Below are 14,007 nucleotides of genomic sequence, written 5' to 3'. Positions count from 1 at the left end.
TGCATCTCATTAACCTTTCCGAAGGCAGCGTCCGTCCCCTGATTAAGACTTGGGTCTCTCATTTTGAAACGCCCCCCTTTGCCCTCCTTGGTCCCCAGAGACCACATTGCTCTTACTTGTCTCTTCTTGGCTGCAAAGGCAAGCAGGCAGCATCAGGAATTCCGGGGACTTCAGCGGAACATCTCGCCTAACTCAGTCTCCAGTGTTTCCTGGTGGTTAGCGTTGCATTTTTCGCTTCTTTGTTTTTTCTTTCCCTTTCATTCAAAGTTAAATGTAAATAGTACTTTACGTTAGCACCCTCAGGTTATTTAAAGCAAAAGGCCATTGTATGGTGATAGCATCTGCCTTCCTGTATCTGTATTTTTATCTCTGCATTGGCATACACTTAGCTTCTCCCAAGAAGTGAGAACACTCGTAAATATATTTTTCTAACATGCCGAGACCCCAGCGTTTTAGAGCTTTAGAAGTAATAGAGCTTCCCTCTGTCAATGCATACGGCATTTGGGAACTCTTTGCCAATGCATACGGGTGGTTTCTCCTGAAAGGAATGGTGATATTTCATGGGATGTTAGCCAACTCGGGACGGTTACTGTGAGCATATTCATGCAGGCGATGCCAGGAATGTTAGTTAACCGGGCAGAGGAGCGTATGCAGAGGTGTTTCCATGTACTGATGTCTGTGTAGAGATGGAGAAGTGGAAGAAATCACAGCAGAAGAGATTTAGTCAGAGGCATTTGATGTGTTAACATTTTATGAGCTCAGCCAAGTTGAAGGATGTTAAACATCATACTTAACACATTATTACTATTTCCTGTTTCAAAAAAGAGTTGTCCAAAATTCCTGAACTGAAAAGAAAACACACACACACACACAAACAGAACTTAAAGATGAGATTATGCTGTGGTATTACTGTGGGCTGTCCCTTTCTTGTCTATCTACATTTTTGCAGGATGGTGTTAGGGACACAAGTAAAGGGGGCAGCTGATAAAAGATGTCCACCACCTCCCCCATCCTCCCCCCCCCCCCCCCCCCCCCCGCCATCCTTTAACTTATACCTCACATAGTGCCCTCGGTAAAAATGCTAGGCAAAAACTCCTTCCTGTTCATATAATGCATGGTATATCTTTCTTGTCAACTCCAGCTGCTCAGGATATTTTCATCTGCTACTCATAGATTCCAGTTACATTTCACCTGTCAAGTAAGAGACTTTTTTTTTCATTTTTAAATGACTTGAACAGAGGTGAAACCCCAAATAAAATTTCATTTTCTTTCTGGAGAAAATAACCTGGAGCATTCCTCAAACCTGAAGGTGAATGTAATATTTAAATAAGAAACCCAAAGTTGACTGTTCTAAGGAGAGTACAGAGCCACAATGCTCCACATGCCAGTGGGTTAGGTCTGGGTTTCGGAGGTTCCCAGATCCTGCCAGGACGATCAGCATTCCTTAGGTTGGTCAGCTCTTCATTAACCTTCAGCTTTTGATAGCCAGTACCAGGCATAGGGGCCAGTTTTTGACATCATCTATTTTCTTAGGATTGTTCTGAAGAAAAAGAAACCCTTTGAAAATGCTGTTCTGGAAGTTGGCAAATTAGTACCTCTTTTTATCAAGGCTATTTAATTTTGACGGTTCCTCCTCCTATTCACATTCTCACCCAGTGTGGCTATATTTAGATTTGTGGGATTGGTAAAGTTTAATTGCATAGATTATTCTCAACACCATCTTCAAAAAATAATAAGGATAACATCTTGGCTTTTGTGCATTTGAGATTTAATAATTGTAATGAGTGAATCTACTAGCAAGAGCAACACTTTCATTATCACTCATTTTAGGCTAATAATAGAAATGGGGTTCAAGCCAACTCAGGATTTTCTGATTACAGCTCCTGCAGTGTGCAAAGCGCCTCCCTGGTATCTCAAGGATTCCTGATGGTGTTTGAGTTGATCGTAACCCTGCATCTTTATTATCAGCCCAGGTCAGAGCAGCGGTAAACAGCTCTCCATCAGAACTGGCTCCACATCCAGGGCTTTGTTTTGTGATAGAGAGTGTTTTGGAGTTTAATAGGGCTGGTTTTCCTGCTTAGTGAGTTCAGAAAAGAAAGGTGAAGGGAGGGAAGTAGCTTTCCATTTCAGTAGAGGTACAGTGTCATAGTTACCAAAGAAGAGGCAGAAGTTCCTAAAAGAAATAAGTGCAGGGCTGTCTTTTTGAAAGAATGAATTGGTAAAGGGTTGTCTTGAATTTTTGGAGGAGGAGAATAAAGGAAATTCCAATTCCTTCACTGTTTAGTGCCGGTTAGTTGGCTAGTGTTTCTGTGGGTCTTTGCTCAAGTGAGCCAACCAGGCCCAACATTCTCCAGCATGTTTCTATGTTTCTAAGACCCAGAGCACTTAACACATGAAGATCTCTGCTTATGTAACAAACAGAGCTGACAGCTGGAGAGCCAGCTACTGAGAACCTTAAAGGGAGCCAGAAAGATCCCACAGTAAGTTGAGCAAAAGGGAGCTCTTGGAGCTCTGGCTCTGGGGGTGGGTGAGGACCAGGTGGACTGAACTTGAAGCTTTGATTGCTGAGTCATTACAACTGCCTGAAGCTGTGTGCTAGCTCCAGGAACTGATACTGACATCAGGGGCCAATGCTAAAAGGCTAGAGCATCACCCTACAGCAGAAAATGCAGACTCTTGGAATAGGGAGATATACTGACTTACATTTTGGGGACAGATATACTCTCTGTGTATTCTTGCTGTTGTTCTTATTACTTTTTTTATATTTTTATTGATTTCACAGAGGAAGAAAGAGGGAGAGAGAGCTGGAAACATCGATGATGAGAGAGAATCATCGATGGGCTGCCTCCTGCATGCCCCCCACTGGGGATAGAGCTCGCAACCTGGGCATGTGCCCTTGACCGGAATCGAACCCGGGACTCTTCAGTCCGCAAGCCGACGCTCTATCCACCGAGCCAAACCAGCTAGGGCAGTGTTCTTATTACTTAAAAACAACACTTCAGAGTGCTCCAATAAATTACAAAAGAAAAGCTAGCCCCACCAGTGTGGCTCATTGGTTTGAACGTTGACCAGGAGGTCAAGGTTGGATTCATAGTCAGGGCACAGGCTCGGGTTGCAGGCTTGATATCAGTGTGGGGTGTGCAGGAGGCAGCTGATCAATGATTCTCTCTCATCATTGATGTTTCTATCTTTCCCTCCCTCTCCCTCCCTCTCTGAAATCAATAACAATATATTTTTAATAAATTACAAAATAAAAGATAAATTAATTGAAGTGCAACTAGGACAGGGACTTGGCAATTGACTAAATCAATTCACTCAATTATATGTATTGCCTTTTTGGGACCACTCAGTAGTCACAGTTAAGTGGGAGGAGAGCAAAGGCTGGGGTTAGAATCCCAAGAAGAAAATCCCTGGGTTGAGGGTCAGAAGCATTGATAGTGCTATTTAAAGATCAGTAAGTCACTCAAAGTGTCAGAACCCCGATTTCCCCCTATATAGTTTGGAAATAGCATTCTTAACCCATAGTATTGTCATGAGAATGATAATGAATATTACAGAGTAAAATGAACTGTAGGTATACATTTCTGTGGAAATCTAAGGTATTATGGTAATGATGACTTCCTATATGATTCAAGACTCTACAAATTGATTTCTCCAATATGATTTCAAATTAAACTGATGAAGCAGAACTGGTCTTTTCTTCATGATGAGTGATCAAAATTTACAGTGTTATAATTTGAACACTTTCCCACCTTTGAGGATTATACCCCTTCTCAGTAAGCTTTGTGGTATATTCATAGTTACTTGTGTGTGTTTGTGTAGGTACAGGTGCATACACACAGGTGCAATGCGTGTGCAGATGAGCATGGTTGCATGTGCAAGTAATTGACAAGTCTATAGGAGGTATGATTTTAGATTCACATAAAAATAGAAAATGTGTGAGGACCTGAATCATTGGAATTGAGTATTCAGGAAGGACTTGGACACTCTAGCCCTTATCTGTTGGAATACATACATTTTTAGAGTTTTTAGGCTTTAGAAAACTCTCTTTCACAATGAAGCTGTTGTCTGGAATTTGAGTGAAACTTGAAGTTGTATCAATAGGTATTTATAAAAGGTCGAGATGATTGTCACTCTGACTTACAGTTTTGGGGACAGTAGGTCAGGATTAAAAGGCTGAGTTGTAAATCATGATGGCAAGAGTAAGTGATATGGCAAGCACTAGCTTTGGAGTTGGACAGACTTGGGTTCAAATACCTGTCCTCTAAGAGACTGTTTATCTGTTCTATAAGATAGAAACAATCAGTCATTCAGATGGCCTCTGTTATGAATGAAGAAATGATAATATATACAGTACTTTGTAAAACCCTTGACACAAAATTGGAACTCCACACAGTTCACATATATTCGTTCTTTCTTCTTCACCCAGTTTAAGAATTAGGAAGACCACTCTAATCCAGTCAATGTTCTTATGTAATTTTTGCATACATAAGGTGGGCAAATGCCGCCAATGTAATCTGAGAGCTAATTAAAACTGGAGCGAGAGAAAGCGATACTTCTGTAAAGGAGCTCATTTCATGTCCTATGGTTTCACCAGGTCTTTTCTCAGAGCAACCAAGTGCCCTTTCCAGATGTCACTTCAATTAACGTTCACAACTTCCACAATGATACTGAATGTAAGTAGCGAGAATCAGGTGCAACCATCCATACTAGTATGCGATTGCAGAAACACAATTCAGATGTCAGCGGGTGGTGTTAACATTGCTCTTTATCTAACAACTCATTTTGTTCTCAAAGAAAGGATGCACATTTATTAAACACCTACTAGGTACAAGCACTGTGATCATTGTTATGGGGGATCCAGAAGGACTCTCTCTGCTATACTTTTTCTGCATTTGGATGGGGCATGCTGCAGTCTTTAAGGCTGCCCCTTGGAATGTGGACCTGATTGTTCAACAGAATTAAGATTTCTCTGCGAGAGTCTGACCTAGGTAGGGCTGTGCCATTGAATCTGACCTTCATTTAGTTCAAGATGCAAAAGATGTAAAAATCCTTGTTCCTATTAATGTAGCTGAGCTGAGCTGTCAGTGACGAGTTCAGTTCTGCTTTGCTAGCTCTGCATGGCTGGTACCACTTGACCCAGGTATTTCTGTTCTGCGGAGTCAGCCTTTCCCTGTGTAGGAAGGAAGTAGGGGTTTTTCTTCAGGTTGTGGGTTCCTTCTCTCCTTATAACCAGTGGATGAAGTCTATTTTATGGCTTGCTGGGAAAGAAGACACTCTCCATGTTCTCTGCATTTAAAGGCCCCGTTTCTTAAAATACACATTTAGTAGAGTAAGAAAGGGAAGAGGAATGTCAGTTGCTCAAAATAATAAACACAAGTTCACTGGCCTATTCTACAGCCTCAAGTATCAGGATTTATGGTTAGAGCACTGCATTGAACTAAGGACATTTCCAATGTAAAATACTCAGATTACTGCCAGCACATATCAAGGCAGTATTATAAATTATAATTATTTCATATAGTCAACAGATATGTTTTCTGTACCAGGCTTGGTAGTAGGTAGATTACATTATTTAAACTTCTAAAAAACTGTAAGATGGTATCATTATTCTCATATTACAGATGAGGCAAAAAGTGATTCATTTTTTTTTTTTTTTTTTGCCTAAAATTCTGACTCACTTTAGAGCTCATGTATATTCTTCTATACTATGGTTATTTAATTTAAATATTTTTTGGTTGCAAACCTATGTTTCTTCACATAAATTTTTGAATATAGACAGTCCAGGGTCAGCCTTCTCTGAGTGAAAATAGAGCAATCTTGTTTTATTGACCTGACTCAGTCTATCAGTGGGACAATATGGTCTCAGTGTTGCTAAGGGATCTCTGAAGGGTCACCTCCCTGAATCCAGGGGTTCCTGATACTGTACATCACCGATGCCACATTTCTGTGCTCTTTGGCAGCATCCATAGCTTGAGGTAGAGCTCTACTTAAACTTGCCAGTTATCTGTATCATTGGAATATTTGCTATCATGTGGAATATTGGCAATGGTGTAAAAGTACCACAGTTATAGGACTTGGAATAAAGTAAAGACATAAAGGTCTCTTCTGTAACATTAAATAGTAAGTAGTATTGGGAAGTATATGTAGTGTGCACTTTATGGGTAGTCTCTCTCAATATGTTTATCTACTAATTAGTTAAGTAACTCTCTACAGATTACTTTGGTACCCACATAACCTAATCTTAACTTGCAGGGTTATTGTAAAAAGATGAAGAAAAAAAGAATACTTGTAAAGGACTTAAAACAGAGATTGGAACTCATTTGATGCTCAAAAGTATGTCATTATAATAATTACATTTATTTAATTATAATAATTAGTAATAATAATAAGTAGTAGTATTAATTATGATAATATAGCAATCTCAGTTTGCCAGAGGTTATACAAATTATCACTTCACATGAATACACAAAAAGCAAATATCTGTGTCACTCTGGACATAAAAAATATGAGAGAGAGGAGGAAAATTATCCTTCAGTAATATTGATGTCAGTGGGGGAACATGCTGATGGAAAAAGAGTGATTTTGTACAGAGCCTTCAAGGAGACTAGAGAAACAAAGAGAACCAAGTGAGAATTTCATAAGCTAAGGAATATTTTCTAAAGTCACATCCTAAAATGCTGTGACTTTGGGAATAAGCCCACTGCTTGGATGTGAATAGGAAAAAGGGTCACATTTTGAAAGCAATCTTGATAGAGAAGAGGTAACAATCTTCCTTTGACTTTATTCTCAAAAAAGAGAGAAAATTTAAATTACCTTTTATCTTATTTCTGCAAAATTTCTCTAGCTTTTGTACATAATGCAGGTATTTCAGTTGTTGGTATTCTAGCTGTATATATTTATAATAATAAAAGCATAATATGCAAATTGACTGAACGGCCAAACAGTGGAACGACCATCCAGACAACTTTCTAGATGAAGTCAGGGCTTCGAGGGCCTACCCTTGCATGAATTTTGTGCATCGGGTCTCATATATATGTGTGTGTGTGTGTGTGTGTGTGTGTGTGTGTATGCCTAAGTGACCTATAGCAGAACAACCAGAATTATCAGTTGCTATGATGCGCACTGACCACCAGGGGGCAGACGCTCAATGCAGGAGCTGCCTCCTGGTGATTAGTGCACTCCCACAGGGAGAGTGCCATTCAGCCAGAAGTTGGGCTCATGGCTGGCGAGCGCAGTAGTGGTGACAGGACAGGCTGTGCTAAGGAACAGCAAGACGAGCAGTAAGGAGCAGTGAGCAGGTGGGCAGTAAGGAGCGAAGGGTCCCGGACTGTGATAGGGATGTCCAACTGCCCACGGGGAGCATGCCTAAGCCAGCAGGCAGACATTCCCTGAGGAGTCCTGACTGCAAGAGCGTGCAGGCCAGGCTAAGGGATCCCCCTCCAGTGCATGAATTTCATGCACCAGGCCTCTAGTATATATCAGCATTTTAAATGCTTGATGGTAAGCCATTACAGGTGGGAGACTGAAATCCTTTATGTAGGACCTTTTGATTTTAATATTCATGTTGTAAGTTAGAAGTCACAGAATCAAGGGCCAAGTGAACTCGCAGTAATTCATAGTCTACATTTTCGGAAAAGTATGATTGGATTAAAAACCTGGGACCATATATACCTAGAAACTAGTAGATGCTCAGTATGAAACAAGTGTTTTAGTAAAGAAAAGTTTTCCATACAAATTGAGACAAATGTTTGGAAAAGAGTCAAAATAATTGTGAAGCACAAGCATTTTGAATGATCACTTTAACAAAGGCTAACTCTTTCCTGAAAACAAATAATTAGTAATACAAACAGTGGATGGATTTGCTAATCTGTTTCCTGTTGAAAACCTTCACTATATATAGTGATAGTAAACTCCACACTGAGCATAGATACACACAAGGAAAACACTTCACTCATCTTTGTTTTATGTGATTTTTGCTCAGGATCTTTCACAGACTAACATACCTGAATTACATTAAACTGTAAACATTTTATTAATCTGTTTTTTTTATTTTTTTTTTACAGTGCTGATAGTAAGAGTATATACTAGTATACAAACAGTCTTAAACTTTTTCTGAGTGTCTCCTGACTGCAAATACTTTCAGGAGCCTGAGTCTGTCCTGCTTATAGATGGCTGAGTTCTTCTCCCTGTGTTTATCTGGTTGATGCTACCTCCTTTATGTCTTTCCTCTTCCTTGACCTGTCTTGCCTTTTGCAGTGATTCTACTGGATGTGTCTTTGCCACTTCAAGTTTCATTTTTATCTCTCCCAGCACAGTAGACACTGCTGCATTCCCCGACTAAGTTTTCACTAATGGAATTTGAATCTACCTATCTGGTACATGGTTTTGGTTAGTTGGTTTGTTTTCTCCAAAACTCATTTGACTAGATCTAGGTCAAGATTGCTTTCGCATAAGTAAATCAGAGTTCTCAACAAATCCTCTTGTGAATACCAATATACTATTTTGCTTTTGTGGTCGTTTTAATGGTGTTATTTATTCTACATGTGTCTACTGAACACCTATTATGTTCACTATTACATCAGTTATAATATGGAACAGAAAGTTGTAAGTAATGTGATTTGTTTTCCCCTCAAATATACAGGGTGTCCAGAAATGATAACACAATTTGATGTTTCTTTCTTTTCAGATTTTACCCATTGGAATTAGTAATTATTCAAAGTGTGTAAACATTTTTGGGGAACGCCCTGTATTAATATATTGTTGCTGATGTTATATTGGCAAAGGATAAGTTGATCTGCGAAATAGGCAGCATAGTGTTCAGAACTAAAACTTGATGGGATGATTCAGAAAATGGAGTTATCTCTGGGAAGATTGTGGTTGGGGAATTTTAAGCAAGAAAGAGAATCTTGGCTTTGGTCCTAAGTGTAATGTGAAGCAATAATAATATTTCTGAAGAGAAAATGGAAAAGATTAGGAGTTTGCATATCAGTGTGAATAGAGTCAGAATATGCATCCACAAGTAGTTGGTGGGTAAGAATAAAGATACAGGTGGGCCCTGTAGAAGGACTTGAAAAAATTCACAAAGTTAACACAAAAGCTAGCATGTATTTAACACTGTGCCATTTCAGGCGGTCTTCTGGGAACTTCCCAGTCGTGAAAAGGAAGTATGATAATCCTTAGGATGCCGATGAGGAAACCGCAGAAAACTTGTGCTTTGCTCCAGGTAATGAGGCATTGCACGAAGCGAAGCACGTGGTGTCTGCCCACAGGCACTGGCTGCAGAGCCCAGGTTACCTGATTCCTCCCATTCTGAGCTTTATCCTCCCAATCCCGTAAAGCCATACACCATGCTCTCTACTTTTTTTTCTCATTGCCTTTTACAATTTTTTACGCTCTTTTGAGTGACAGTTGTTTTCAGTCTTGCTGTCAGATTTTTTTACCTTAAACTGTTTTCCGGGGATCCTTTCTCCCAGTGATCACCAACAAGAGAGTTTGGGAACAAGAATCGACACAAAGACTTACCTGATCCGTGTCCTCATTCTCTGATCCTGGCCAAGCTCTGAGGATGGCCTTCTCTCTTCAGTTTCTGGAAGGGGAGCTAGTGCTTCATACAGATGGCCTGTCGGACAGGCAGATGGCCGCAGCCTCTAACGGTGTGTTCTAGGGGACACGGTCTGCGATCTGCCAGCTCAGGCTGCAATGCCGCTTAAAACCACCGTGAAGAGCTGACAGTCTTCAGCCCATTTATTCAGTTTGCGGCTCTGAGAGATGCGAGAGAGACCTTTTCTTCTCTGAGTGGATGGCAATTTCTCTTTCTCTCTAGCCGGAGGGAGGGATGATCGTTCCAAACAATAAATCTAGGCATTTTCCAGGGGGCTTAGCAGGATGCTGTTTTTCTTGGCTTAGGGACTGGATCCAAGGTAAGGACCCAAGAGAAGGAGAAGGCAGATTGTTTTAAGGTGGTCAGCTCTGATTCTGACCCTGCCATCAACTTGATAAAGCAACAGAAGGTTTTGGCCCATCCTGAGGAAGCCACGCAGATTGATTCTCTGGTCATTACTCGCTGCCTCTCCGGGGCAGTACAGAGTCAGCCGCCTGTCTAAATAACACCTGACTCTCTCCCCTGATGAGAACAGACCTAGGAGATTCGGAAACAGAAAAAGAACTCATTTCCTTTCCTTGTCAGAGCCTGCGTACGGTTCCAGAAGAACCTGCCCTCCTCAATATTTGTTGTACTCACCCGTACCACCTCCCCTGGTGCTTAGTGACTTGAGGGTCCAGAATATAAGGACATCTTTCCCTGCTTCTGTCATCTTTTCCCTTAGGCTTCTCACCAAGTGAAGGCCGCAGAAGATGACAAGTCAGGGTCAGGCAACAGCTCTAGTTTCTGACATCTCCTCAAATGATCATCTAATCTGCTAAATTGCTAAGACTTCCTTTTTTTTGCTTTCCAGGATTATATACCTGTCCCCTCAAACTCCAGACCCAAGTTTTCCAACATCTACCTCAGGCCCATCTTCTTTTTTGGTCACATGTTTGATTGCTTTCAGATCTGCACCCCTTGTTCTAGTCTCAGTTTGGCACATTTACCCAATTTGAAGCCATGTCAGGGCTTCAGATGATAGGCATTGTTTCCATTCCCCCAGACCTTGCAACACTGAGTTGCAATACTCAACTCGCCAGCTAGAGTGAGGAGCAGACATTACTTTTGCATGAATGACTCCAAGTCTTCCAAGTCTGCAAACCCTACTTATAAATGGGACAACTATCTCATTTCTCTGTCATCCGATGTGAGCATCTTTAAAAAAGGACAATGTTCTTATCTGCCAAGTTGGGACCATGTTAACAACTAGCATTTATTCAGCATTGACTAGTTGTCTAGAACTTCATACTCATTATCAAAAATTTAATCCTCCCCCTTGAAAAGAACTATGAGATAAATATTATACAATTTTAAATATAGGAACATTTAAGCTCAGAGAGGTTAAATAAATGGCCAAGACTCATAATAGGTTTCTTGGTAAATTATACCTGTGTTTCAAAATACAGTATGATGCCTCCTAAGTCATTTTTAAAACTACCTGTTGTCGCAGGGAATATGCGGGATTTTGTGTTTGCATATGTAAAAAAAAGCTTTGTAAACTTTAAAACTCTATGCAAATGTTAAGTTGCTATGTTCTATCCTAAAATTATTTATGAATGATACCACATGTATTTATGTTGCTTAGTATAACAAATAACTAATTAAGGGGCGATCATTTTTCAACTTTAAAGCAGAAATATCGTGGGTGCTTATGAAATAGAGCTCCAAAAGCAGCTGCTGGCAGCAGCCTGGGTGATGTGTCTGGTGAAATACAGTAGAACCTGACTAAATTACACTAATGAGCTGGAGACCCATAACAGATTATCACATTTGCCCAATTAGGGAAGGAATAATTTAGAGAAGATACTAAGGAAGCAAAGTTGGTATAAACGGAAGACAAAACTTCAAGCAAGCCTAAAAGATGTTAACAGCACACACCACATGCACACATGAGCGTCTATGCACACGCACATAGCTTTACAATAGGTGACATTGTTAACATAATTATGAAATGTGCAAATACTGTGCAATGTGAATCTATATATAGGAATTGCTCAGTTTCTTCCCCCACCCTCACCACCCTCTTTCTCTTTCTTATAGGGGGAATTATGAATGGAAGTTGATTGTTCTGAGGTTCCAAAAGAACTCTTTTATGTGTCTACTGAATCCAAATTTTATGTGGCAGTTGGAACATCATTATATAGTAGATTGCAGTGCTATATTTAAATTGTATTATATGCTTTGAGGGTTGTCTTACTATTCTCAACACATACACAGGTATTTTCACCTTGGAATCTTGTCAGTTATAGTACTTTTATCTATTAAGTTTTGTGTGTGTGTTTTAGAAGTCATTCATCACATATTCTCAGGAGGCATGGCCTTTTTTCCCCCAAATTCTTTCAACAAACTTATTTTGAGGACAAAAATAAAAGGCAAATTATGTACCAATCTCTTCAATATATTAAAAATTCAGTGTTTTACAGCTCAGAAAACAATACATTTTGAATACTTAAATATAGACAAATTTTTTACAGGATTTTAATTGTTTCAAAATTAAATTTAGTAGAATTTATAATTGGAAGCCAGCTAATTGCTTAGTTACATATTTTATTTATTTCTACTATTTATAGAATATTCTATGCCAGCAACAGGGATGCACATAGATCTTGTTTAATTTTTAAGTATCAACAAATGCAGGTGATACTGCTATTATGTTTAATTTGCAAAGGTGGAACTAAGGCTTAGCAAGCTTAAATGAATTGTAAATGATAATATGTATATCTAATGATTGTCAGAGTTAAAACTTGTGAAAACAGGTCCTGTTTTAAAGGAATTTATTGTCTACAAACACATGGTCACATTCATAGCACACTTTATGCTAAAATTATGACTTCCAAGCCCATAATTTGTCTACATAGTTAAACTAATGGCCTAACTATAATTGCCTGCCTTCTTTTTCCCTCCTATTTCTAAACTCCTCTTCATTCCTGGGCTTTGATCAGACCTTCAACATGATGTCATTTTTGCATTAGTTTTATTTATTTTTTCTTCTGGATTCTTTTGCACTTTACCCTGTACCTAGGACCTTACTTACGCAATTTAAGACAGTCTTTTGGTGCATACTTAGTTGAGTAAAGATAGATTTTTAACGGCACACACCACATGCACACATGAGCATGTATGCACGTGCACATAGCTTTACAATAGGTGAAGTTGTTAACATAATCCAAAGAAGTAAGGAAAATGGCCACTTTTTCTTATTTCTTCGTGGTAAAGAAAAAAAAATATGGCCACCAATTGCACGTATCCTGGTATGTACATTCTTTTGCTGTGTGGTCCCCATGAGGAAGTGGAGCCTGCTTCCTTGCATCTGGAGTAGCTTTGGGACTTGCTTTGATGGGATGTAGGAGAAATGACATGGCATACCTATAAGGATGGGTCTTAGGAAGCCTGTAGCTTCCATTTTTCTTCCTTGAAGAGCAGCGCTGAGAGCACCATGCAAGGAAGCCCACCTCGCCTACTGGAAGTGACACCAAGAAAAGCCAAGCCACCACCTCCTCCATTCTCCCCATAGCATGTCATTGAGAAGCAGTGTGAATAAGTCCGCCTTGAGACTATTCGGCTAACTAAAGGTAGCTGCATAAGTGAACAGAGGTGAAAGGAAGAGAGTAACTGCCTATTTGATACAGAGGATGGTCAGATACAAGAAGGAGTGGAGTTGGGAGTCTGGGTGAAAAAGCTGAAGGGATTGAGTACAGGTTGGTAGTTACAAAATAGTCATGGGGATATAGAATACAGCATAGGAAATATAGTCAATAATGTGGTCATAACTATATATGGGGCCAGGTGGGCACTGAAAATATCGGGGCGAGGGGACACTTTGTAAAGTACATGTATGTCTGACTATTATGCATACATCTAAAACTAATACAAAATAATAATGTAAACTGCCATTGAAAAGATTGAAAATAAATCTTGAAGTCTCTATGCACAGCAATAGTTAACTGGAACAGGGTTACCCATTATACAAACACTAGAGGCCCTGTGCATGGATTTGTGCACTGATGGGGGGCATAGCCTATGGGGATTGGCCCACTGTGGGAGCACCACTCATCCTGGTCAGTTGAACAGCTGTGGACCTGCCCTCTGAGTGGCTGCTGAATGAGAAAATTAGTCTGAGCTGATATTCTGGGGTAATGTCTTGGGTAAAGGCATGTTCTGTGTCCTGGAAGAACCTGGCAGAGAGCTTTGAACCCCAAAGCCACTCGGTGAATGTCCTTGATGTGTGATGCCAGGTTGGTGACACCATTGGGGATGTTCAAGGAAGCTGTGCTCCAGGATCCTCAGCCATAAGGACAGCCTCCCCAGGGGGTGCACAGTCACGTCCCCTCCTGCCATCCACCTATGCCAGCTCCCTGCGC

The 14,007-nt window shown here is 40.1% G+C and overlaps 1 protein-coding gene across 5 annotated transcripts in view; it reads left to right on the top strand.

Moving 5' to 3' along the window:
* LRRC4C (leucine rich repeat containing 4C) overlaps window positions 1-14,007 on the top strand; it is a 983,070-nt gene that overhangs the window by 1,455 nt on the left and 967,608 nt on the right. The window lies entirely within an intron of this gene.

This window comes from Myotis yumanensis, unplaced genomic scaffold, assembly GCF_028538775.1.
Source record: "Myotis yumanensis isolate MYYU_CA2020_CCGP unplaced genomic scaffold, mMyoYum1.0.hap1 SCAF_10, whole genome shotgun sequence".
NCBI classification, from domain to species: Eukaryota; Metazoa; Chordata; class Mammalia; order Chiroptera; family Vespertilionidae; genus Myotis; species Myotis yumanensis.
Note: the sequence above shows the minus strand (reverse complement) of the source record. Positions and strands in the feature narration are given on the sequence as shown.